This window comes from Monodon monoceros, unplaced genomic scaffold (genome assembly GCF_005190385.1).
Source record: "Monodon monoceros isolate NGI ecotype Baffin Bay Population unplaced genomic scaffold, NGI_Narwhal_1 Super_Scaffold_21, whole genome shotgun sequence".
NCBI lineage: Eukaryota > Metazoa > Chordata > Mammalia > Artiodactyla > Monodontidae > Monodon > Monodon monoceros.
Genome location: NW_021703778.1, coordinates 9,776,739 through 9,803,794, shown reverse-complemented (window position 1 = coordinate 9,803,794; position 27,056 = coordinate 9,776,739).

Here is a 27,056-nt window from a genome sequence, read left to right as displayed (position 1 = left end):
CTTTTGTGAAAAATGAGGATGAAGCTGCTTTAAAAATGTCTTAGCAAGCGGAGTGTGGCAGGCAAACTTCTGACACAGTTTGGGGAAGATTTTATACTCGAGGTCATGTAAAAGGAGCCCCTGTATGGCAGTGATCTTATTTCCCAAGCAATGAACAGGGGCCAATTCATTGGTCTGTCTGGAAAGAATTACTCAGTAAGAATAGGAACCTTACCTGCCTGCCTAAAGCAAGAAAGAAAAGTGCCCTAGATTCCAGTGAAATAATGTCGCTCTAGCAGGACATCCATCTATTTGAAGTGAGGTGATTCAGCCCCAGCAGAACAGCCTGGAACCTGGTGAGTAGATGAAGCCAAGCTGGGCGCCCTCAGCAGCTGGGCAAGGCCTCTACATCCACAAGGACGTGCAGGCTCCCAGAGCCATTCAGGTCCCCATCCTGCCAGTGTGAAGACTGCCTGACCCCCAGGGCCTCAGGCCCCCTTTAAAAAAGGAAAACTTGAGGCCATTTAATACCCTCTTTTCGATGGAAACTTATTTTTCACTGCCGATGGTAGTGCTGTTTAGAATGACTCTCTGGAGAGCAGATTCTTGGGTAAGATCTGTGTCCAGGTGGTGGGAGCCACTGACAGAGAAAACTGAAAAGCCCAAACTTTGAAAGAATTAAATAGCTGTTATCAAAACCAGTTTATGGTATTAAGATTTGAATTCCTTTGTTAATAGAAGGTTCTGTTGTGCTGATCGATTCTCTTTGTATGGAAAATGTCTAAAAAGTCAAAAGGAGAAGACAAAAACATGGCACCCAGGAGGGTCAAACGCATGGTGTCCCAACCCCTCTGAGGCTGGGGAAGAGGCAGAGAGAGGTGGAAAGAGAGAGAGGAAGCGTTTGCATCTCACTCCTCAAAACATCAGAATGTAAATGTTATTAGAACTCGAGGTCATAAGTGGAACTTTCACTAAGCCTCCCCGCAAAACACACACACACACACACACACACACACACACACACACACACACGAAGTGAAATATTGCCTCATGTTCTACCTTCTCCATAGAAAAATGAGTAAGATCCACAACCTGCATTTACTGGCTCCCTTTTTTTTAATGAACATATTTTATTTTTCATTTTTTTACATCTTTATTGGAGTATAATTGCTTTACAATGGTGTTTTAGTTTCTGCTTTATAACAAAGTGAATCAGTTATACATATACATATGTTCCCATATCTCTTCGCTCTTGCGTCTCCCTCCCTCCCACCCTCCCTATCCCACCCCTCCAGGTGGTCACAAAGCACCGAGCTGATCTCCCTGTGCTATGCGGCTGCTTCCCACTAGCTATCTACCTTACGTTTGGTAGTGTATATATGTCCATGCCTCTCTCTCGCTTTGTCACCCTCAGAATGGGAGAAAATACTGGCTCCCTTTTGCTTTGGTACTCCCGCTTCTGTCTCCTCTGCTCTCATGAACAACCTTCTCCAGGTCCACAGTGGCTCCTTTGCTGCCTTCCTGCTGCCTCCTGGCATTCACCACCTCCTCCTTCCTGAAGTCCCCTCTTCCCCTCACTGCTAGGGCACTGCTCAGTCTTTTAGTGTCCCCAGGCTCTTCCAGCATCCTTTGCTATTTCTTTGTGAACCGTCTCCCTTCGGCTGCCCTCTAGTTTGTGAGGATTAAGTGAGGTGATGTTTCTGAAGACACTCAGTAGAGCGTGCAGCTGTCCAGGTGAAGAGTGTTAATAACTTGATAACATTCTGACATTCGTTTTGTGTCTTCTCTTCTCAGCCACGTCAACCCACTTTTCAACTCCCTTTGGGTATCTCGCTTTTTCTCATGCACACCTCGCCTCACGCTCAACTGACCACATTCTCTCACGTTCCGCTGTATCACCTGTGCTCACTCGACTTGGACAGAAGTCCCAGATGATGGTGATTATGGCACGTCGGTTGCAACCCATGTGAGCTTCTGTCAGTGAGGGGGAGGGGTTGGTGTTCCTCAAAGGGACCCTTTGCCATCAAGCACTAGGTCCTAGTAGAAGCACGGAGTCACCAACAGCTTTGGTCCCTGGCCCATAACAGGCTTCCTAAAATTACTGCTTTCTGGGTTAACTGACCTGTTCTTTTTTGTCTCCTCAATCATGCCAATAATTTTATAATCAGTTCACTGTATCCAGTCCCCTCTGTTGAAAGTACCTGGTGGTATTTGTTTTCCTGACCGATCCCTCTGCCTTTCCCATCTCCTCAGGATGTGCTGGAACCTTCCTCACAGCGAAGTCATTAGCTCACCATCAGATTCCATAATTTTGTCTGCCAAACTCAACAATAGTTAGAAATTTGACAAAACTTTGTGTAGGGCGTGTGTGTGTGTGGTGGTGGGTAGTGGTGTGGTAATGCTTTTCCCTTTAGCATCTGTTATAGTCTCTGGGGAAGAATATACAAAATAAGCAACATTTAGGACTTAGATGTAGACTTTTAAGTATCGTTTGACTTTGGGTTATGTCTGGGGAGAGAGCATGCATGAAGGTTTAGCATGAAATCTTAATAAAATGATAACTTCGAGGGCCTGATGCAGTCCTGTGTGCACCAGTGTTTTTCTGACTGTCACGGGTCCCATAAGCCGGGTAAGGCAAAGGCTGTGCAGGTGAGTTGGGGCTGAAATCCACATTGCTTTGTGCTCTCCAAGCCTTGGCTTATGGTGCAGGGCTGCGTTCACCTCTACAGTGGTTTTGCAGACCTATTGTTTCTATTCTTTTCAGGCTTATGGTAATCACATCTGGAATAAAAGTTAATTTAAGGTCACTTAGTTCAAAATGATTCAGAGGAAGAGGGGCTTTTCAATCATACCCAGGTGCTATAGGGGCTAGCACAGGTAGGGTGGTTCTAGTTTCAGAAACCAAGGTAAGCTGCCCTCCTTGAGGTAAAGTCACTAATGTATTTTCCAAGGAAACATCCCGGTCTATTCCTCTGGTTATTCAGAGACTCCTGAGGGACAGATGTCTGATCGCTCTTTATCAGAGTCTGCCTCTGAGCCTCGGTGCTTAAAATGCACGGGATCTAAATCTAATTGACAATGATTCCATCTCTCCACCTTGATTTAAGCTCTCTTTACTTTTTTTTAAATGAACAACTAACGACATTGAAATGAGTGCTTAATTCAATCAGGTTTGCCCTAATTGCTGAATAATTATAGCTTGACCCGAGTTCCAGGCTTCTCGGTTCAGATCTGATTGGACTGGAGCATGTCATGCTTTCCCTGACATTTTAGTTGCTGACAAATGAACATTAAATCCTATTTAATTCTAAGTGAGATGTTTTTTAAAGATGCACTTGCACCCTATCTTTGCACATTTCTCTAACAGTGAAAGTGACCAAGGCATGTGAAACAAAAGGGAAAACCCATGAAATGACAATTCTTTAAAAAAAATTTTTTTTGTTCTTTTCCTTTATGGTTTATCGCAGGATATTGAATAGAGTTCCCTGTGCTGCACAGTAGGACCTTGTTGTTTATCCATTCCATATACAATAGTTTGCATCTGCTAACCCCAAACTCCCAGTCCAGCCCTCCCTCATCTCCCCTTCCCCTTGGCAACCACAAGTCTCTTCTTTATGTTTGAGTCTGTTTCTGTTTAGTAGATAAGTTCATTTGTGTCATATTTTAGATTCCACATATAAGTGATGTCATATGATATTTGTCTTTCTCTGTCTAACTTACTTCACTTAATATGATAATCTCTAGGTCCATCATGTTGCTGCAAATGGCATTATTTCATTCTTTTTTTATGGCTGAGTAATATTCCATTATACACACACACACACACACACACACACACACACACCCCTTTATCCATTCACCTGTCAATGGACAATTAGGTTGCTTCCATGTCTTGGTTGTTGTAAATAGTGCTGCAGTGAACATTGGGGTGCATGTATCTTTTCAAATTATGTTTTTCTCTGGCTATGTGCCCAGTAGTGGGATTGCTAGGTCATATGGTAGTTCTAATTTTAGTTTTTAAAGGAACCTCCATACTGTTCTCCACAGTGGCTGTATCAATTTACATTCCCACCAGCAGTGTAGGAGGGTTCCCTTTTCTCCACACCCTCTCCAGCATTTGTTATTTGTAGACTTTGTAATGATGGCCGTTCTGACCTGTGTGAGGCGGTACCTCATTGTAGTTTTGATTTGCATGAAATGACAATTCTTTAACAAAGAAAGAGCCCTGAGCCTATGGCATATTGAATGAGGTCATAAAAGTTCAGTGCTCAGCGTGGTGCCTGTTGTACAGCACAAGCTCAGTAATGCCAGGGGCTGATACACCTGTCTTACCAGCAAGGAGAAATGAACAAGAAAATGGATAATCAGTATTAATCAATAGCCCCAGAAGATCAGGTATTAAAAGGTACTTTTATAAAATAAATATTACGTGGTTTCCACAATTCTCTAAGTCTTGTCCAAATCATCTCACTCTTGATATACTGAGGCAACACTTAGAAGAATTCCAGGTAGCATAGAATACAGCTAACTTGTGAGTTGGGTTACTTTTTCTATCTATAAGGCAATAGTCTTATCTCTGTGACCTTGTGACTCTGCCTACTAGTTGTGCTTTTTGTACCCATAGTCCCAATAATGCAGGTGGGCCATATGGGTTGTCCCTGTATCTGAGGGATCAGTCATATATGATTTGGACCTGAATACACAGGAAAGAGATTTTAGGAAATGTCAAGTTCTAATTCATGTCTATTAAGTTAGGGCCAACCACAGCTGAAACAATCGGGTAACTGAAATCCAGAAAAGTAAGAGATTAAGTTTTCTTGATGCTTGGGGGAGAAGGAATTTTGTAGACCTTCTGTTCTTTTAGCTCTAAACTGGCAAGATAAAACTATGTTGATAAAGGCTGGGGCTTAAATGAAAACTGGAATTTCTCCTTCCTGGGTATTTTATCATAAAGCAGGATTTTGGCTTAACTTTCAAGAATTATTCCCCAACTTAAACCTATTTAACAAATAGAAGGAATCATTAGATGAGAAATTTTTTTAGACTTAGAGTAATCAAAGTTAGAATAAAAGCCAACTTAATTCAAAATGATGTTTTTGCTTGTTTGGAAAGCTTTCTTGTCCAATATGTCTATAGCATATCAAGAAAGACCTAAGACTTTTGCCAATATTTTTTTCTCAGTGAGAGTGATGACAGACGTTTAAGAAAAATTATTGACGCAGATCGAGGTTTCAGTGTATAAGTTGCCTTCTGTAATTGAGTGTCAGCTAACAGAGCTGTACATATTCCTCTTTTAAACACCAGAACCCAAAAGGCAAATGATTTAGCCCAGGAGTCAGCTTGTAAAAAGAAAAAATAAGAAGGCATCTACCTGACTTTTTGTATTTAATAAGTATTGTAGCAATATCACAGTCATATGCTATGAAAGTCAGATTGCACACTTTAAATATATACAAAGATTATTTGTCAATCATACCTCAATAAAGCTGAAAAAAAGTTGAAAAAAAGGAAGAAAAAGAATGGAAAAGTATCCTATCTTCTGTCTTTGCTGATGATGTTTTCATTCTATGGCAAGTTCATTCAATTCATGAGCTTGTTAGGTAGGAAAAGAATTTTATGGAATATTAATGTTTCCATCTTGAAAGTCTTGTTTCCGCCCCCCCCCCGCAACTTTGTGGCCAAGAAGCAAAGATCAAAGCTTTGATAAGATAAACAAAAAGCATTTGATACCAACAATGAAATATTACTCTGGTAATATGAGTGAAAATACTTTGAATAAGAAACATTTAAAAAATTGTAGAGATTTGCTGTTACTTTAAAAACCTTAGGTCTTTCACTATAAGGATTATATTTTCTTATAGTCTTTATGTATCTCATGATTTAGTGGCTTTAAATGTTATTTTTATTCCCTTTTGTTGTCCCTAAGTTAAAAAATACATCTAAACGCATTTCTCTAATGATCAACACAACCACTGATACAGTGACTACCTATTCCTTCCTTGTAAGTGCACAGATTTAGATGAGATAATTCGTCCTTACTCCACACCTCATTTCCTAGTTCTTTTTTGATAAAACTTAAATTCTGAGCCCAGATGAAGACTATTTAATTACCTTTTACACCCTAGAATTATACAATAATAATATTTTTGACACTTGCATTCTGTTACATGACCCTGTAAATAATGACTTGGAAAGTTTTCGTCTCATTAGCCATCATTCACCGTGCGCATCGCCACGCTGTTAAGAACACCCTGTAGCCTAGCCCCAGGAGCTATTTTTTAAATTGAGGTACAATATATGTACAATAAACTAATCCATGAATTTTCACACGTGTACCTGGTTTCCCTCAGGGCATTTTGGAAGACCCACTAATGCACAGGCACACATTTCCCAAAGCATGACTTATGGGGTCTGGCTGACACATGGGACTTAAGCACAGTAGACCCTGGCGCGCGTTTCGGCTTCTGAGTCAAGCAAAATAATCCTGAGGGTGCTTTGTACCCACTGATGAGTCTCCGCACGGGCTCTGTCACAGGGTGAGGATATGCTTCCTCCACCTTCACGGGGCTTTTGGTCTGTAACTCCTGTGCAGCACACACTTTCTAAGGACAAACAGTAATTTGCAGAGAGACAGCCTTTGAAACTGAACCCAGAGAATTAGTTTCCTAAAGTCAACATGCACAGGGGTTCCCTCTCCTGGTGAAGATGCTGTTTCATGTTGTCGTCTAACAGGACCCCCATTCTCATCCTCTGCCCTCCGTGTGCCCGGAGCTCCCTGTGGGCATAGAAGCAATGCCTCCCACTGGGCCTTCCCAGTCCGACCCCCATCTGCCCTGGCCATGACCACCAGATACCCCAAAACGTATTTCCTTCACTTAGGTCAGTTCAAGTTGTGCATGGCTCCCTCCCACCATCTCTCTACTGTAGTGGGAACAAGAGGTGCCTTATTCTTTCCCTCGTGCACAAGGCTCTAGGGGATGGGGCGGGGCTCTCCAGGTCACATGGGAGAAGTGGAAGCAGTTCACCAGGGTCTATCTGGGTGAAACACTCCTTCCTTTAATGCTACTAGTTGTTGGCTGTGAACTAGATGCAGGTCTTTCTTCAGTCTGGGGATTTCTTCCTCTCAACCCTTTAAGCACTTCCTCTCTTTTTGTGCTGCCTTCCCTTCTGGAGTATTGCTTACTGGCATGAACTTTCTGTCTTTGCGTGTTTGGCAGTCCTTCATGGACCCTAGCCTGATTTCTTTGGGGGAAATTGCACTTTCCTCATTGGATGCAGTCTGTGGGGCTGTTTATCTGGGAGTCCTGCCTTCCCTCAGCAAAGGAATGTGAGTCTGCCCCCTCTGGAATTTAAATTCTGAACAGAGTGATAAAAAGACCACCCGGGGCTGGAGTTCATTTTCCTTAGTGACTGTATCAGGATGAGACCGTTGAGCTCCCTTGACCCAGGCAAGCATTCTGCCTCTGTCCAGCCTAGTTCTCTAGTCTTCCTTCGTCGGCACAATGAATTCCCCGGATCTTGCCAATAGCTTCCCTTTGGGTTTAAGAGCTGGTTCTCGGAAACTTCAGCAACCAAAGAGACATAGCTGATACACTTATTCATAGGATACATCTCTTTGATCTTTGATCTGTCCTTCCTGTTTATTTTCATATCTTTATCTTTCTTTCATTGAGTTTGTGTGGCACTTCAATAATTTTCTTTAGCTGTTTCCAAAACTTTTGCGTGCTGCTGTCATATGTTCATCACAGTTTGGTCCCAACTTACTTCTTTCAGCTTCATCCTTAGCCATGGCCTCTGCCCCATTCCATATTCTAACCACAATAAATGGATTTTCTTCCTAATCCTGTCATTTTCACTTTAACCTTCCTGCCAGTGCATGGGCTATTCCGTTTTCCTAAAATATTCTTCTACAAAACTTTGCTTAAATCTCCTCTTAGAAGTCCGCCCTGGTTCCCTATGTGAAGAAAGACTCCATTTTTCATGCTCCCTCTAATGGGATCCCTTAGCATTTGGTCTTTTTTGAGCTGTCACTTGAATTAAAGTTATTTTCATCATGTCTATTTTATCCAATAAGCTGTGAATTTCTTGAAGATAAAGTCTGTGCTTTACTTACCTCTGTATAGTCTCTATCTTACACAGTGCCCAGCACTTTTTTTTTCTTTTTTTTTTTTTGCTGTACGCGGGCCTCTCACTGTTGTGGCCTCTCCCGTTGCGGAGCACAGGCTCCGGATGCGCAGGCTCAGCGGCCATGGCTCACAGGCCCAGCCGCTCCGCGGCATGTGGGATCTTCCCGGACCGGGGCACAAACCCGTGTCCCCTGCATCGGCAGGCGGACTCTCAACCATTGTGCCACCAGGGAAGCCCTGCCCAGCACTTTTTATGCCCTCAACAAATGTTTACTGAGGGATGGAATGAGTGGCTGAATAAATGAGGGTTACTCACAGACTACCCATCCCTGGAGTGGAAGGCAGACTCATTCATTGGTTGGGAGCTCTCAGCCTGCTGTTGTGTGCATGGAGCACACTTGCTTGTTTAGGTGTGTGGCTCTTCTTTGCAGGAATTGTACAATGAGAATGATATGTGACCTTTGGATGGCTGTTGACTCTGGACATCTGGCATTGAAACATTTGTTTTGCTTCTAGCCTTGCCCAAAATAAGAAGGCACATGTATCCATACCAACAATATTTATTGAGTATCTGTAATGGGCAAAGCTGGTCATTACCTAGCACACAAAGATGAATCTGACACAATACGGTCCTCAAGGGAGACCCAGTAGAGTGATGTGATGTCACAGATGACCCCACTCTAGGTATAAAGTGTCACAGCAGATGCATGTCTGATGCATTTGACTAGAGCCTTGGCCCTCCGTCAATGCTGGGAGATGAGAAGGAGGCAGTTTTGAAGTACTGATTTCTAAGGGGTACCTTTAAAAAATGATGAAGTGTATATTTCTGGAATTACAAAGCCCCCCACTTTTCTTCACCACATTTAAAAAACTTAAAGAATAGTTGATTTACAATATTGTGTTAGTTTTAGGTGTATAGCAAAGTGATTCAGTTATATAAATACATGTTTTTTCCAGTTCTTTTTCATTATAGGTTATTACCAGATATTGAATATAGTTTCCTGTGCTGTACAGTAAATCCTTGTTGCTTATCTATTTTTTAAATTTTTCATTTTTTACAATCTTTTATTTTTATACAATTTTAAAGGCTACTTTCTGTTTACAGTTTTTACTGTAAAACCTATTGGCTCTATTCCCCGTGTTGTGAGTACACCTTTGAGCCTGTCTTATACCCAGTAGTTTGTACCTCCCATCCCCTCATGCCTATACTCTTCCTTCCCACCCCAAACCCTCACTGGTAACCATGAGTTCTCTATATCTGTGAGTCAGCTTCTTTTGAAAGGCCCGTTTTGGAGACTTTTAATTCATAGTTTGAATTGATCTCGAATTTCTCACGGAGGTCATTTACCTTGGAAGCTTTAAAAAAGTCTTTAGAGGACACTTTTCACTATGAAAATGCTCCCACAAAGTCCAAAGAGGTTTCATTTTCTTGACATTTTCACCAGCTGTTTACAATGAAAGAGACGATTTTAATCAAGCATTTTGAGTTTTTGTCATCTGCCTGATGAAAACTGCTGTCCCTTTGCTTCCTTTGAATTGACTGGAAGCCCACACAAAAAGGGGTGCAGAGTCATTAGGAAGAGCTGCAGCTCCAGGAGCTGAGGAGTGGTGTTGCCCAGGAGGATGGCAGGAGCTATGCCCACACATGGGGTCTCCCACCAGAGGGGTGTGAAGGCTGCCTTCCCTGTTACCAGGCAGGAGGGAAGTCTGGCCCAAGCAGAGAGCCAGAAAAGTACCTGTGGTCTCTACCAGCCACACTCAGCTTTGAGAGGCTCATGTAGACTGTCCTACAGCTGGTAAGGTTGGTAAGGATTCAGTACCTACCACTTTTCTTAAAGTAAGTTCATAAACAAAGGCTAACACTTATTTGTAAGGGCCTTGCGGGAAGAGTACCATTGTGGCCTAGGAGCAAAGTGGGCTCTCTGGAGATCCAGATGGACAGCACGATATCTTGAACCTCTCTGGGGAGGGTTATCAGCAGTTTCTTAAGTAGGAGGAACTAGGAACTCATATCAGAGCCACTGTATTTCCTTTAGAGTTCATTATGTAAAAGTATGCCTAGGAAATTGTCAGGATTCTCACTGCAGACAGTGTGTTCAGAAATTCTCAACAAATTCCTTTATTATCTTTATAACGTTCTGAGTTAAAGAATCCTTCTAGATATTGTTATTTATACATATACCATCAGCGAGTGGAATATGCCTGACCATTAGCATCAGTCCCAGGAGTGGGGAAAACTAGGGAAGATTTATGCGTAGAGAATTCACTTACTTTCCATCCATCTGTCCTACAAATTAGGTTGAATTAATGAATATCTATTGAGTACCCGCTACAAGTAAGGATCTACACTAAATATTTTTCTGGAGAGTACAGAGAATTATGCCAAAAATAGCTCCGCCTTTAATCTAGTTGAGAAATTAAGACATAATTCTGCAAAAAGGTAAATAAAATACAAGTGGTAAGAATATATGAGAATGACAGTGAAAGAGTTCCCCCTGGTATTATAGATCCAGCATGAAAGAATGGTGCCGCTATTTATAACAGGCAAGACATGGAAACAACCTAAAAATCCATCAACAGATGAATGGGTGAAGAAGATGTGGTACATATATACAATGGAATACTACTCAGCCATGAAAAAGAATGAAATAATGCCACTTGCAGCAACATGGATGGACCTTGAGATTATTATACTAAGTGAAGGAAGTCAGACAAAGACAAACACCATATGATATCACTTATATGTGGAATCTAAAACACGACACAAATGAACTTATCTACAAAAGAGAAACAGACTCACAGACACAGAGAACAGACTTGTGGTTGCCAAGGGGGAGGGGAGGTAGGGGAGGGATGGATTGGGAGTTTGGGATTAGCAGATGCAAACTATTATATATATGGATAACTGAATCCCTTTGCTGTACACCAGAGACTAAGACAAAAGTGTAAATCAACTACACTTCAATAAAATAATTTTTTTTTAAATGGAAAGAAATAAAATAAAAAGAAATGGGGAAAAAAAAGAATGGTGGCGAATGGGCCTCAGGGGAGCAGGTGTCTGCACACCAGGGGGCGGGAATTAGTCAACATTTGGATGGGTTAATGGGGTTTGCCTAGTGGACAGAAGAGGAGAATTCATGGCCTGAGTGAGAGCCCGAAGAGCAGGAAGTACCCAGATTGATCCGGGTGATGAGTTAGACAGTTGAGCACAGGGTTTGCAGAGGGGAGGATGGGCAGGGGGTGACAATGAGGGATATTTTGGGGCCAGACCAGGAAGATATAATTAGCTCCCTATCTTGTGAAAGGCACAGAGGTCCACAAAGCAGAAAGAGGTTTTCTTTTAAACTATACAATTATTAATTTTAATGTTAACTCACAAAGGTAGCTTAGTATGACGGGAAAACCAAATAAACTGTAAATTGGAGATCTTGGAGTCCCCTGCTCTAAGTAATCTGTGGCAAACCCCAACTCTCAGCTTTCAGGAAAAATGTGAGCACAGCCATGACGGCCTCGCCGGCCACCCAGTCTCACCATCCTATTGCCTCTTTGCTCACCGCCAAGTATCCTGGGTGATACTGCCTTGTTATCCCACAAGTGGGTCCGTTTTGGAAAGCACGTGATCTGTCATTTGGAGAAATCAGAGTCACTGATTTCTGCTTGTATTTCTGCTTGTACCAAAAGGGAAGATAGAAAAAAGAAAGAGGCAAGTAATCCAAGAGAAAGTAAAAATCACTTAAAAGCAATCTCCCAATTGTTAGTAAATTCGAACAAAAATGATACCATCTCCCCCTCCCCTAATACCAATGGCTGGCAAAGAGCAGTCAGAGAAAGCACTCCGTTCACCAAACGCTCCCTGTGTTGGAGCAGGTTTTGTGGGGCAGCCTTTGAATTCCACCACCCGTAGCAGCCAAGGGAGCTTGACCAGGGCCCTGAGAGCAGAGAGCAGATGGGAAGGCGCGAGGCTCTGGTGGGCTTTAGTTGCTGGTGGGATCGCGGACAAGCCACCGGAGAGGCAGAGGATGAGCGCCATGAACGGTCTGCACCTCTCTTGAGTAGGCGAGTCATCACTTTCTCTTACAACACAGCACAACGCAACACAACACAACACAAAGTTAAGGACATTTTAAGAAGAAAGGCCAACGTATCTGAAAAGATTTCTCTAGAACATGCAGGATGTCTGTTAGAAAGACAGTGAGATATGCCATTTGATGGTTTAGGGTGAGGAAATCATTTGAAGGGGGCGTCAAATGGAGTATTTAATGCAGATTCACAGTCTGAATGGCTGGGTGATTGGAAAGCTGGCAGTAAGTAACAGAACATTTCTATAAGTCAGATGACCATTGTTTACTGAGGCCGTTTCCATTTCCTGTTGAAGAATGTACAGAGCTGAGTAGGTTTCCATTTCTTGTGGGTTTGGCAGCCATCTTCTCCCTTTTTGTATGGATAAAATGAACTTCTTCCATGTCTCTCCATTCCTCCTATTTCTGGATTATTTCCATAAGGACAGAGTGCTTTCTGGGATTGTCTGAGTCATTAGATAATGAGTAGGATTCTGGCATCCTCATTTAAAAAAAAGCTATGATTATCATTAATACTATTTTTTTTTGTTTTGCGGAGTTCATCCAAGCAATAATAAAAAAGCAATTAGAAATATAAAATCATGGAAACTCTCATACCATTAAGAGGTCATTAAGCTTGGCAAGAATTGCTATATCGAAATTTCTGGTCTCATTCCTTGGTCTTTGGATTACATTTTAAAAAAAACAGTGATTACATAAATTTTAATACAATAAATGATGTTTGGCTAAAATTTTAACTTGTATTTCTTTGGGGGAAAAGACAAAATCTTGTGAACTGAAGATGGAGAAGCCAAGTTGACTGTTAATTACTATTTACTATTGCTTTGAATCCAATTTTTAACCCCAAGAAATGATCTGTATTTGGGGAGACTGGAAGCTTATACAATTCTAGAGGGCTCGCTTTAACTTATGAATATAAAGTTAGGTATGAAATTGAATATTTCTTTAGGGTGAAGAAAAACCCACACAGCAAATCACCAATTTACAATAACTAACAAATACAGAAAACAACAATATCCTTATTAGACGAACCCAGGATGCGCAGCTAGAATGCCTTTTTTTCCTACATTTCCTTAATTTACAATTCTGCACTTCAGGTGGTTTGAAGCCTTTTCCACAGACTAGCTTTTGCCTCCATCAGTTTCAAACATTGTTTCTCGTCTTCTATCCCTGGGTACTGTGGGACTCATTCTTAGAACGATGAAAGTTCTGGCCAAGTGAGTTGGCGCGGTGGTCAGTAGGATTATTCCTGGAAGCCGTTCCTGCCCTGCAACTGTATAAATATGTCCCTCTAGATCCAAATTAAATGCACCCTCACCTTATCTCCTTAACTAGAATTCAAAATGCCCGTGGCCCCTGCAACTCTGCCTGACACTTCTCTGAGTGTGATGGGGGGAAGCTGGAGTAGGAAACAGAAGCCTTAATGGACTTCCGTTAAAATATCTCACCTGGGCAAGTTACCCAGGAACCTGCGCCCTTGTGAATGCACTTTTACGGCACCTCCTAGAGCCTGGGGCGTCTGTGCAGGTGAGGAGCCCAAATGATGCGAAGCCACCTCTACTGATATAGCTTACCTTTCCTAGTGACAATTTGTTTGGCAAAAGAAACGCCAGCCAGCCTGCTGTTGGAGGGTCTTATGTGTCCTCTCCTGTGTCCCCCTCCTCCCAGCACCGATCAGCTACCAGCGAGGTGTTCGGCATTCGAGCTCACGGCTTTCCTTTCTCTGCTTCCTTTCCTCCCCCAGATCCTGGCTCAGTCCTGTTGATCTCAGAGTGCAGAGAGGTCCCTCCCTCGCCTTGACCACTCAACCGCCACGGCAGCAGCTTTGTGCGTTCAACTACGTTTATTGTGTGTTTTCCCAGACCTGGACCATTCGGAACCCCTCTGCTTCCAATTTCTGCTATCTGACCACAGTTTCCTACCCTCCCACGCTTACCCGTCTTCATCCTATGACCCTTACTCTCTCACACGGTAGAGCATCCCACACTCTTGAATCCTTCTGCTTCTCATTTCTAGCAGCCCTTCTGTGACCTCTGTCTTTTCCACTCTTGCAGCCTAGACTCCGAGTTCTACCACTTCAAATACTTTGTGTCTTATCTCTTCCCCTTTAGCCTCTGCGTCCAGTTGTCCATCACAAGCTCAGGGATCAGTCATTGCGTCACCCCTCGCCCCGTACCTTCTCCACCAGCTCCTCTAGGCTATGTCATGGTGTCACGTGCATGGATACGAGCTCAGGTTTCCTCCACGTTCGTAACAAACATTTATCAAGCTCTGTCTCCCTCTCTAGCCTCTGAAATATGGACATTCCCTGCCACTCCACAGATTTATTTTGGCTAAAATCAACAAGGATGTCTTAATTGACAAATCCCATGGACACTTACTGTTTTAAGTTATGGAATATATCAACCATTTTGAAGAGTACAGGTAATAACAAGATACACTCTCATATGCTCAGCGCTCAGATCCAACAAATGCTATATTTGCTTAGGATATTAAAAATTTTTATTTGTTTAGCAATAAAATGTTACATAGATATGTTTGAAAAACTTTTCATTCGGTCTTCATCCATTTCCTTCCCTCCCTGACTAGTTAATCGATATTATGAAGTTGGCATTTATTCAATATCTAGTGTTATCTTATGTGTTTTAAAAATTCACACAAATGGTAATGCATACAATACACCCTGTGACTTGCTTTTCTTATTCAAATTAATGCGTTCACTATTTACCCGTATTAATCCAATGATACCTTGTTTATTTTAATTTCTCTAAAGTGATCTGTTTTTATGAACATGCTGCAGTTTATTTATCCTTTCTTCCATTGACATTCAGATTTTTTCTAGTTGTTCAATATTTAAGTAATGCAGTAAACATTAACATTAATGCAGTAAACATTCCAGTACCTGTCTCCTTGTGCACTAGTGGTAAAGCTACACTTTGTAACAGTATTCACACGGTATGCCTGTCTTCACTTTTACTAGACCTCACCAAATTTTTCTCCAAATTGGTGTACCAATTTATGCGACCATTAGCAACATGGGGGTTTCCATTTTCTTGCATTCTTGCCAATACTTGGAATTTTAAAACTTTACTAACATGGATATGAAATACTATCTTACTTCAATTTACAATGACCTCATTATTAGAGAGTGTGGGTATATTTTTGTGAATTTCCTGTTGGTATTCTTTATCTACTTTTCTCTTATGTGCGGTTCTTTCTACATTATGACTACTCATCTTTCATTACTTTGGAGTATTGCTCTGTCTTTCTGTTTTTAAGAAAACTGTTTCTGTGATTGACATACATACAAACAGAGGAAGTTCTTCAAATCATGACCTTACAATGCTATCTTGACTAGAAGTTCTGAATTTTTTTTCTACTTTATGCTGCAAATGACTTTCAAAGTAATACTTACACAGAACAGTGTCAGGAAAAATGTTGTCTATCCCTGGGGTAATCACTGATAATGTTCTGGCATAGTCTTGCTTATTTTTTCTTTCAGGGTAAATTTTTCTTTATTTAAGACACATTTTTTGCAGTCTGTTTATTGGCTGAGCCTAATGGACATGTTCCGTCTTTTTGTTTTAGTAAATTCCTATTTATATAGATTTTATCCGAGAGGGAAATCAGCTTTTTGGAAGGCAGACGCAAAGCAGGATGCATAGCTCATTTTGATTCCCTCATTGATTCTGTGTGCCTGCACAGGGGTGGAGTGGTCCTGGAGCAGCATGACTCATCTTTCTCAGTTTGACTGGATATAACGAAAACTCAGAATGTGGCTCCAGAAAGTGTCATAGAGAGTGACTAGAGCTTTCCAAAGTGCCACCTTTGACTAATTCACTTACTAAGAAGATCTGGCTAAAAACACTCTAGCATCCAAGACACAAAGGCAGCATTTTAAGCAATGTACTTCTCTTCAGATTCAGAGATTTATATATCCTAAATGTAAAAATACGTAAAGATATAAGCCAAGAAAAACATTCCCCAATATGAAAAACATTACCACCTTCCCTCACCACCCCAAGTTCATTCTTGAACTTGCTTAGTTAAAGTGGAATTTTCAAAGATGAAATAATTCAAATAATTTAAAACCTTAGACTCTCAGTAAGAGAAGTAAGATATTATTCTGTTTTGAAAGTTTGTCCCCAAGCTCTGAATGAGTGGACCATGTCTCAGAGTGTGTGTGGAACATGAAAGTCTTCCTTCAGCTGTAGCTCTCTTCTGTCAAAGGTGTTTTGTTAGCTGGTCCCTGCGAGGAATTAGTTCACAATCCTATGCTGTTGACACATTCTTCTCTTGTCCCAGGAATGTGGGTTTCAGGAATATGCTGAACTGACTCTAGAAAGGTTTGGAAGCTCTTTGCAGCCCAGTGCTTCTAGGATAAGGTTTGCTTGTGGTTTGTTCTCTTTTTTGAAAAAGTATGGCTGAAACAAGGAACTTAAGCAATTTATTGAAAATGCAAATATTGATCTGATTTGAAGTCTGTATGGCAGTTGTCCTGATCCACCTTATTTGCAAGTTCTCCGTAAATACCTACCCCAGAAGTTACCTGCCTACTGTGATCTTGAACTCTCATTATTACTCCCCAGTGAGTTTTGCTGATTCAAGATAGAAAATTTTGGAAGAACACCTAGATGTTGAGTTGTTCTCTCCATCTTATGTCAGCTACGGACTGTCATCTCACAGAAACTTTAAATGGAAATCAATAATTGGGTTTCAGAAAAACTTATTTTTCACTCTTCAGAGGCACTGACTGAGTTTCCAGGCAGCAAAGCTGAGTCTGGTTTGGAGCTCACTTTTCAGTGGAACCTGTTCACACACAGAGCTCTCTGTAGCTTTTTTTTTTTTCTGGAGTTCCCTCTCCTCCCTACTAAGTCCCCTTTTGGCTTTTTGTTAATATGTGTTATTCATTTTCCACAAGAAAATTCATCTTTGGAGCCCGGTGACAGATCTGATTCTGTATAATTGACGATGAGTATAAATTTCAGTTGCTTTTGTTCTCTGCCGTGAGGGTGGGGATGTAATATCGGTGAGGCCCAGACTCTCAGACTAAGGGCCTTTTGTGTTTTCTCAAGGTTTCAGGAAGTTTGAGTCGTTTATTTAGTGTAGCACAGTGAAGACAAAATTAGATCTGTTTCTCTAAAGCTAAGACATTTCTGTGTCTGCTTGTTACTAAAGCACTGAACCATCCCTGGACCTGATAAGGTTGGGATGCACTGTGCTCCCTTCAAGCTTATGACATTTTAACTAGGCACAGTCCAATTAACCTCTGACCTTTCTCAAGTTCATCAGGAAATAGACTAGTACTCATTGCTAAATGCTAGGTTTGTAGTTAACATTACACATTACCCAAAGAAAGTCTAGTAGCAGGAAATGTGTGAGAACTAATCCATAGAAACTAAAACAAACCTTTGGCTTACCTACAATTTTATTGGCATTTCCCTCTTGACTCCATTCCCCTTTAAGTCAATAAAAACCTAGGGCTGCTCGTTAAAACTTCCGCAAGGCTTTGTTGGCAGCCATGTGGTGAGCCTTCTGTTCCGTTTCTTCAGGGGTCTTTCCTGAGTCTACATGATCAAGGGAGGGCTTCTCGGAAATGCTTATGATAATCACTGTTGATGCCGTTTTTGGTCTTTTTTGTTTGTTTGTTTTTGTTTTTTTGTTTTTTCGCGGTACGCGGGCCTCTCACTGTTGTGGCCTCTCCCGTTGCGGAGCACAGGCTCCGGACGCGCAGGCTCAGCGGCCATGGCTCACGGGCCCAGCCGCTCCGCGGCATGTGGGATCCTCCCGGACCGGGGCACGAACCTGTGTCCCCTGCATCGGCAGGCGGACTCTCAACCACTGCGCCACCAGGGAAGCCCTTGATGCCATTTTTAACCTTGATTAGAACTTCCTAATGTAATGATTTTTACCTAAATGGTGGTCAAAGCACAGAGTTGGGTCCATGAACAAATTGAGCAGATGGGGTTTTGACATGGAGGTTTAGCTCTGGCAAAGACCTACTCTCAGTGGTAGATACAGAACACGTGCTAAAACAAAAGCAAACAAATAAAAATACCATGGGCATCCCTGAGGGAGATACAGGAAGACACGCAGCCTCCTATAAGAAGCCTTGGGTGACAACCGGGGGACACATTTCTATTCATGTTCTGCAATCGATTCCGACCCAAGGCCATTAACTTTTGGTCCCCCAAGGTATGTGCGCTTGAATTTCTAAACTGGAAATAATAGAGCAAGCACAGCCTCTGTATTGGCCAGGACATTTTGAGAGTAAGTAAAGTAATAGCTTTTTAAAGAGTAGTTCATAAACAGAAAGAAGTTCAAAGGCATAGTGGTTAAAATCCTAGGCTCTGGAGTGAGGCAAATTTGGGTTTGATTTCTACTTCTCCCATTTCATAGCTGTGTGCTCTTTACTTCCCTAAACCTCAGTTCTAATTTGTAGAAGATGGGCAATTACGTACTCCATCAGCTGGCGAAGAAGGGCTCCAGAATGGTGTCTGCCGTGCAGGAAGCATCATGCACCTGGTGGCGAGGTCACGTGCGTGATGTGGATCGCTGCCTTGTCAGTGTGGATGGGGGTGTCGATAGAAACAGTCTGAAAAGTGTGAGGAACTGTTTGTCTGGGGTCTGTGGCAGGGTCTGCCGTCCCCTCCCCGCCTCAGCTTAGCGCTGAGCAAAGCAACCCAAGGGCAGCGAGGCCCTGCCTCGTGCGCCAGGCTGTCACGAGCCTCTTCTTCTGCCGCTAGCAGGTCTCCTCCCCACACCCCTTCTCCCCTCCCACCAGCACCCATCCAGGCCACATTCCTGGCAAGCTCTTACTCTCAGCTGCTTGTCAACTGAGGTGTTGGCTGATAACAAAGCTATGAACTGATAAGGCTGAATTCCTTCAAGTGGTGTTTTAAAAGGCCAGGAAGCCTTCAAGAGCTAAAGAAATAATGGAGTAACGACAGGCATTAACTCTGTGTGTGTGTGTGTGAGTGTGTGTGTGTGTGTGTGTGTCTGGGAGATGTCTGGGCCGGGAGCCTTGACTGTCATTAGAATAAACCCTACAGAGGCTACCTGTGCCACCTCGGTCACAATAAAGCAGCTTCTTCAGTCTAAAATTGACACTGATCCCACTTAGGAACTAATCAAAGCCGTGCTTTTCCTATATTGGATTTAATACACTCTACTCTTAGCCTGGGAAGCCTTAGGGCAAGCATAACAAAAATACAATTTAATGAAAATGTTAAAATATTTATATGCCACAATCTTTGTGATTGAATTAGAGACTAACTCACCCCATGGTCAGAAATAGTCACAAGGACTAAAAGAAAAAAGAAAATAGCTCTTAAGAATAAATCGTTTACCAAGTATTTCAAGTTGAAGATGCCCAAGTTAAGAAAATAGTAAATAAAAGAAGGCCAAAAGTTCATAGTAGTCCTCAACTGGAATTTCGTCTCCCTCTTGCTGTGAAGAAGACAAATTGGACCAGAACAGACGGCTGCTGCCTGCTACAAGCTAGACCATGCTCAGAAGATTTGAAATTCAATAATGTCACAGTACAAGCGGGGGGAAAAGAGAAGCCTCCGGGGAACTCTCTTGTAAAAGATTTACCAATATGCAACTAATTTTGATTCAGGAAAATTGTTATTGAATGTTGGGCTAGGATTCGTTGATGACAGTGTGGCCACAGGTAAGCATGGATACAGCCCCATGTGTATGTGTATATTGCCTTCTAAATATTTGTCATTGTATTACCTTTTTTCCTTGATCACCTACTTTATTATTTTTTTTCATGGAAAGGCATTTTATTTTAAATACAGCAGTGTGTACATGTCAGTCCCAAACTCCCAGCCTATCCCTCCCCGCCTTCCTCTCTGGTAAGCATAAATTCATTCTCTAAGTCTGTCAGTCTGTTTCTATTTTGTAAGTAAGTTCATTTGTATCATTTTTCTTAGATTCTGCATATAATATCATAACACTTTCAAGGTTGCAACTAATAGTATTTTTTTTTGCTGTTTTCCAAATTACTCCCAGCTTTATTTTTTCATCTTTCTCTGCATGTACAAGAAGTGGGTTTTAATTTTTCAGTATTATTGAGGAAAATACTAAATTTGTATTTTTAAATCCAAATTTAAAGAAAAATGGCACTAAAACCATTATTTAATATTAGAACCATGGAAAGTAGATCAGAAATGAAGTTAGCTTACTGGTGCAACTAATAGGATTTTGAATTCTATTTTGAACTATGAAAGTGAGGTGATGCTTGAGCCTCTGCTGCAACAGAAGGACACTTGCTGCGTCTCCAAGGACTTTTGGAAGGTTTCTGAGCCCAGTGGGAGCAGCAGAGGTGAATTAGGAGAAGTCGTGGGAGAGATGATGTCCCCGGCCACTTTCAACCACAGTATAAGGTTCATTCATTCATTCATTCATTCATGAAATGTATATTCAGCTACTATGTGTGACACTTGAAAAGAATTTTGGGGCACACAGGGAGCATATAAGGCACAGGGTCCCCATGCTTATGGACAGGTGCTGTTCAGGAGAGGTCCCTGGAGCTATGCTTGGGGGATGCCACCTGTCAGGGAGGTCCAGGAAGGCTTCCTTGAGGAGACAGCAGTTAGGCTGGTGTCTGAGGGGTGAGTAAGGATATTCAAGGAAAGGAGGAGAGAGCAGAGTGCTCAATGCAGAGGGCCCCCAGCTCCTGCAACCAGGTTGGGGAGCATTATTTATAATAATATGTTCAGCCTAAAAGTTAGGTTATAAACCATAGTATGGCAGTTGTGCTCAGCATTCTTTATTTCAACAGCTGCTTGATTTCAATAAATTTATTTCTTTCAACAACTCTTAATTTACCAGTGTGGTTGGAAAAATGTATGTCATACTGAAGGAAGTTCTATGATGACAAGAAATGTGCTCTTGAAAAGATCACTTTTGTCCCCAAAGAGATTTTGCACAGTGTGGAAATCAGAGATACCTTATTTATCCATGAAACATGGATGTTTCTGAAGGCTTCCCCACAAATGTCACCGCCTGTCCTGCTGGGGATCTAAAGAACTTGAAATTCTAAACTAGGAGGGACAGGTGGAGGCCAAAACACTAAGTTAAAAAGAGCAAAGTTGGAGAATGTTGGAGAATCTGGCAGCTAAGTGGGCTCTAGGGCTAAACGCGAGGCAGGCTCCCACCTGCCCGTGTAGCCTGGATGGGGCCCGCCTCCCCCAGGGAGGGTGTGTTAATTTGCTGGGACTGCCTAACAAAGTGCCACAAACTGGATGGCTTAAAACAACAGAAGTTTATTGTCTCCCTGTTTTCGAGGCTTGATGTCTGAGATCAGGTGTCGGCAGGGCCATGCTCCCTCTGAAACCTGGAGCATCCTTCCTGTCTCTTGCAGCTTCTGGTGGTGCCTGCCAATCTCTGGCTTGCATCTGTGTCGCTCCCTCCTTGACCTCTGTTGTCACATGACCTTCTCCCTGTTCGTCTGTGTGTTTGTCCAAATGTCCCACTTATAAGAACACTGGTCATCTTGGATTAAGAGCCCACCCTAATGACTTCATCTTAACTTGATTACACCTGCAAAGACTCTATTTCCAAATAAGAGCACATTCTGAGGTCCTGGGCTTAGGACTTCAATGTATCTTCTTTGGGGCCACAGCTGAACCTGTGAAGTGGGTCTCGGTACAATTTCTGGCACTAAACACAGAGAATTTCTGCTCCCTGAGCCCAGGTATTTCTCCCCAACGTGAAGAGCCATGATGTCCAGCCATGATGTCCAGCTATTGAATTTGATGTCAAATTCAACCCTAGGTGAATGGCATCACTCTCCCCAGGAACAAAGTGAGCAAAGACCCAGAAAGAGGTGAGAAGGGTCCACCAGTGGCGTTCTGCCTCCGGAAAGGAAAATCAGGAGGAAGAAGGGTCATACCTCCCCTCTCCCCCTTTTGTGTCCACTGAACATTCAAGATAACACATGTGAACCGGAACCCATTTTCAAGGTGTTACATTCGCCATGGACTTAAGAGGCATGTTTTCTTCTGTGTGGGAAGGCTTTGCATTTTGCTTGTAGCTTGTATCCCTGGAGAAAAGAGAGCACTGTCCCCCAATATACGTCCAGGAGAGACTGCTAAGGTACCTTGGTCAGACCATCACCCCACTACCCAGGGCTGGTCACTGCAGTGTGACTGCTGGGATCCTCTGGTTGGGCCTGGGGTCACATCCCTCCCACCCCTCAGGAGGTGCAGAATTGGGCAGGGGCTCAGGCCCACCTCAACCCACGAGCTTGGGTTTATAGAACAGCCTGCCCGTGAAGTCTGTCTTGGGACAAACCTTCCATAGGTTTCTATAATCTCAGTTTGGAATTACTGTGTTTAAGATCAGCGATTTTAATTGCGGTGGGAAGCATTTTGGAAAAGTGTGGGCGTGTGTTTGCTTGTCAGTGATCTGGAGGCACAACTAACATGTGGTGAGCAGGGCCCAGGGAGACTAGACATTGTGTAACACATGGGACCGTCCTGAGTGACAGAGTTCGGTATATTTGCATGAGTTTCAAACATCCCTCTTGATATCCTTGTAGGGGAAAACCCTTCTCTTTTATGAACCTCCACTTTATATATGAATAAAAAGTCTATTTTGTACCATATCATATATATTGATTTTTACAGGAATACAACTAGGAACTGTGTATAACAAGGGAAGATAGAGTTTTATTTTTTTTCTGAACTTTATCGGGAGTTCTTCATCAAGAATGAAAATCACTTCACGAGTGGCAGTGCCCTCACAGTATCTGGGTTACTAACCCTGACATCAGTCTGTATTTGAGGCTGTCACTTTCATGGTGTTTTTAAGACTTCCTGATTAGATGAGCAATACATTTGCATACTGAAATACATGGGATTTTTCTCTTGCTCTTTACTATAGTTAAGTAATTATATTGATTAAATTTTGTGTATAGGAAGGTAATATTAACTGCGAATTTTGTTTCAGGATAATAGGAGAATGCTATAAAATATTTGTAGCAAAGAGGGCGTTGGGTCTGATTGTATTGAGAACCACTGATTAAATGTCTGAGCGTGTATGCTACTTCCTCAGGGACACCTTCACCGCACTCCACCCGATCCGTCTCCTCCCCTCCTCTGTGGAGGGTCAGGTGCTCTTGCTTTGTGTTTCCATGGAGGGTCCTGTGCATCTCCTTTATGATGATTGATTTTTTAAATTACAAATCTTCCTTAACAGACTGTGTGCTTCATGAGAGTAGGGACTCTAATTACGACATGTAGTCCTAAAACGACTTCTGATGTGTAATAGTTATTTAATACACATCTGCGGAATACACGAATGATTAAATAGTCACCCTGAATAAACTTTTCTTTTCTTCTGTTTTTTGGCCGCGAGACTTGCGGGATTTTCCCTGACCAGGGATTGAACCTGTGCCCCCTGCAATGGAAGTGTGTGCGGAGTCCTAACAACTGGGCCGCCAGTGATTTCCTTGAATATGCTTTTCTATTCTTTATTCATAGATTTCCTGACTCCTCATAATCCCCTATTTTGACTCTGCATCTGAGTTCCTGTTGGTCACTCAGTTTTTCTCTGTATATCATGCTTTGAACTCAGCCTCCTGTTCTGGTGCCAGAAATCCTCCCAGGAACGACTTCTTGGGTGTCTCACCTTGATGTCCAGCTGGGCTCTGCAGGCCTCCGACCTCCCTTTCTTCCATCTAGATTCACCTTAATCCTACCCCACTCTGCTCTACTTAACAGATTTTCATTAACTTCCCCTCACAAGCCTTTTTTTTTTTATAACATCTTTATTGGAGTATAATTGCTCTACAATGGTGTGTTAGTTTCTGCTTCATAACAAAGTGAATCAGCCACACATATACATATATCCCCATATCTCCTCCCTCTTGCGTCTCCCTCCCACCCTCCCTATCCCACCCCTCTAGGCGGTCACAAAGCACCGAGCTGATCTCCCTGTGCTATGCGGCTGCTTCCCACTAGCTATCTGTTTTACATTTGGTAGTGTATATATGTCCATGCCACTCTCTCACTTCGTCCCAGCTTCCCCTTCCCCCTCCCCATGTCCTCAAGTCCATTCTCTATGTCTGCTTCTTTATTCCTGTCCTGCCCCTAGGTTCTTCAGACCTTTTTTTCTTTTTTAGACTCCATGTATATGTGTTAGCATACGGTATTTGTTTTTCTTTTTCTGACTTACTTCACTCTGTATGACAGACTCTAAGTCATCCACCTCACTACAAATAACTCAGTTGTTTCTTTTTATGGCTGAGTAATATTCCATTGTATATATGTGCCACATCTTCTTTACCCATTCATCTGTCGATGGACACTTAGGTTGCTTCCATGTCCTGGTTATTGTAAATAGAGCTGCAATGAACATTGTGGTACATGTCTCTTTTTGAATTATGGTTTTCTCAGGGTATATGCCCTGTAGTGGGATTGCTGGGTCATATGGTAGTTCTATTTGTAGTTTTTTAAGGAACCTCCATACTGTTCTCCATAGTGGCTGTATCAATTTACATTCCCACCAACAGTGCAAGAGTGTTCCCTTTTCTCCACACTGATGTGAGGTGATACCTCATTGTAGTTTCGATTTGCATTTCTCTAATGATTAGTGATGTTGAGCATCCTTTCATGTGTTTGTTGGCAATCCGTATATCTTCTTTGGAGAAATGTCTATTTAGGTCTTCTGCCCATTTTTGGATTGAGTTGTTTGTTTTTTTAATATTGAGCTGCATGAACTACTTGTGAATTTTGGAGATCAATCCTTTGTCAGTTGCTTCGTTTGCAAATATTTTCTTCCATTCTGAGGGTGGTCTTTTCATCTTGTTTAAGGTTTCCTTTGCTGTGCAAAAGCTTTTAAGTTTCATTAGGTCCCATTTCTTTATTTTTGTTTTTATTTCCGTTTCTCTAGGAGGTGGGTCAAAAAGGATCTTGCTGTGATTTATGTCATGGAGTGTTCTGCCTATATTTTCCTCTAAGAGTTTTATACTGTTCAGTCTTACATTTAGGTCTCTAATCCATTTTGAGTTTATTTTTGTGTATGGTGTTAGGGAGTGTTCTAATTTCATTCTTTTACATGTAGCTGTCCAGTTTCCCCAGCATCACTTAATGAAGAGTCTGTCTTTTCTCCATTGTATATTCTTGCCTCCTTTATCAAAATAAGGTGACCATATGTGTGTGTGTTTATCTCTGGGCTTTCTATCCTTTTCCATTGATCTATATTTCTGTTTTTGTGCCAGTACCATACTGTCTTGATTACTGTAGCTTTGTAGTATAGTCTGAAGTCTGGGAGCCTGATTCCTCCAGCTCTGTTTCTCTTTCTTAAGATTGCTTTGGCTCTTCGGGGTCTTTTGTGTTTCCATACAAATTCTGAAATTTTTTGTTCTAGTTCTGTGAAAAATGCCATTGGTAGTTTGGTAGGGATTGCATTGAATTTGTAGATTGCTTTGGATTAGTATAATCATTTTCACAATGTTGATTCTTCCAATCCAAGAACATGGTATATCTCTCCATCTGTTTGTATCATCTTTAATTTTCTTTCATCAGTGTCTTATAGTTTTCTGCATACAGGTCTTTTGTCTCCTTCGGTAGACAAAAGGAGACTTCCTTAGGTAGGTTTATTCCTAGGTATTTTATTCTTTTTGTTGCAATGGTGGAGTGTTTCCTTTATTTCTCTTTCAGATTTTTCATCGTTAGTGTGTAGAAATGTAAGAGATTTCTGTGCACTAATTTTGTATCCTGCTACTTTACCAAAATCATTGATTAGCTCTAGTAGTTTTCTGGTAGCATCTTTAGGATTCTCTATGTATAGTATCATGTCATCTGCAAACAGTTACAGCTTTACTTTTTCTTTTCCAGTTTGGATTCCTTTTCTTTCTTTTCCTTCTCTGATGGCTGTGACTAAAACTTCCAAAACTATGTTGAATAAAAGTGGTGAGAGTGGGCAACCTTGTCTTGTTCCTGATCTTAGAGGAAATGTTTTTCACCATTGAGAACGATATTGGTTGTGGGTTTGTCATATATGGCCTTTATTATGTTGAGATAAGTTCCCTCTATGCCTATTTTCTGGAGGGTTTTTATCATAAATGGGTGTTGAATTTTGTCAAAAGCTTTTTCTGCATCTAGTGAGATGATCATATTGTTTTTCTCCTTCAATTTGTTAATATGGTGTATCACATTGATTGATTTGCATATATTGAAGAATCCTTGTATTCCTGGGATAAACCCCACTTGATCATGGTGTATGATCCTTTTAATGTGCTGTTGGATTCTGTTTGCTAGTATTTTGTTGAGTAGTTTTGCATCTATGTTCATCAGTGATATTGGCATGTAGTTTTGTTTCTTTGTGACATCTTTGTCTGGTTTTGGTATCAGGGTGATGGTGGCCTCGTAGAATGAGTTTGGGAGTGTTCCTCCCTCTGCTATATTTTGGAAGAGTTTGAGAAGGATAGGTGCTAGCTCTTCTCTAAATGTTTGATAGAATTCGCCTGTGAAGCCATCTGGTCCTGGGCTTTAGTTTGTTGGAAGATTTTTAATCACAGTCTCAATTTCAGTGCTTGTGATTGGTCTGTTTATATTTTCTATTTCTTCCTGGTTCAGCCTCTGAAAGTTGTGCTTTTCTAAGAATTTGTCCATTTCTTCCAGGTTGTCCATTTTATTGGCATAGAGTTGCTTGTAGTAATCTCTCATGATCCTTTGTATTTCTGCAGTGTCAGTTGTTACTTCTCCTTTTTCATTTCTAATTCTATTGATTTGAGTCTTCTCCCTTTTTTTCTTGATGAGTCTGGCTAATGGTTTATCAATTTTGTTTATCTTCTCAAAGAACCAGTTTTAGTTTTATTGATCTTTGCTATTGTTTCCTTCATTTCTTTTTCATT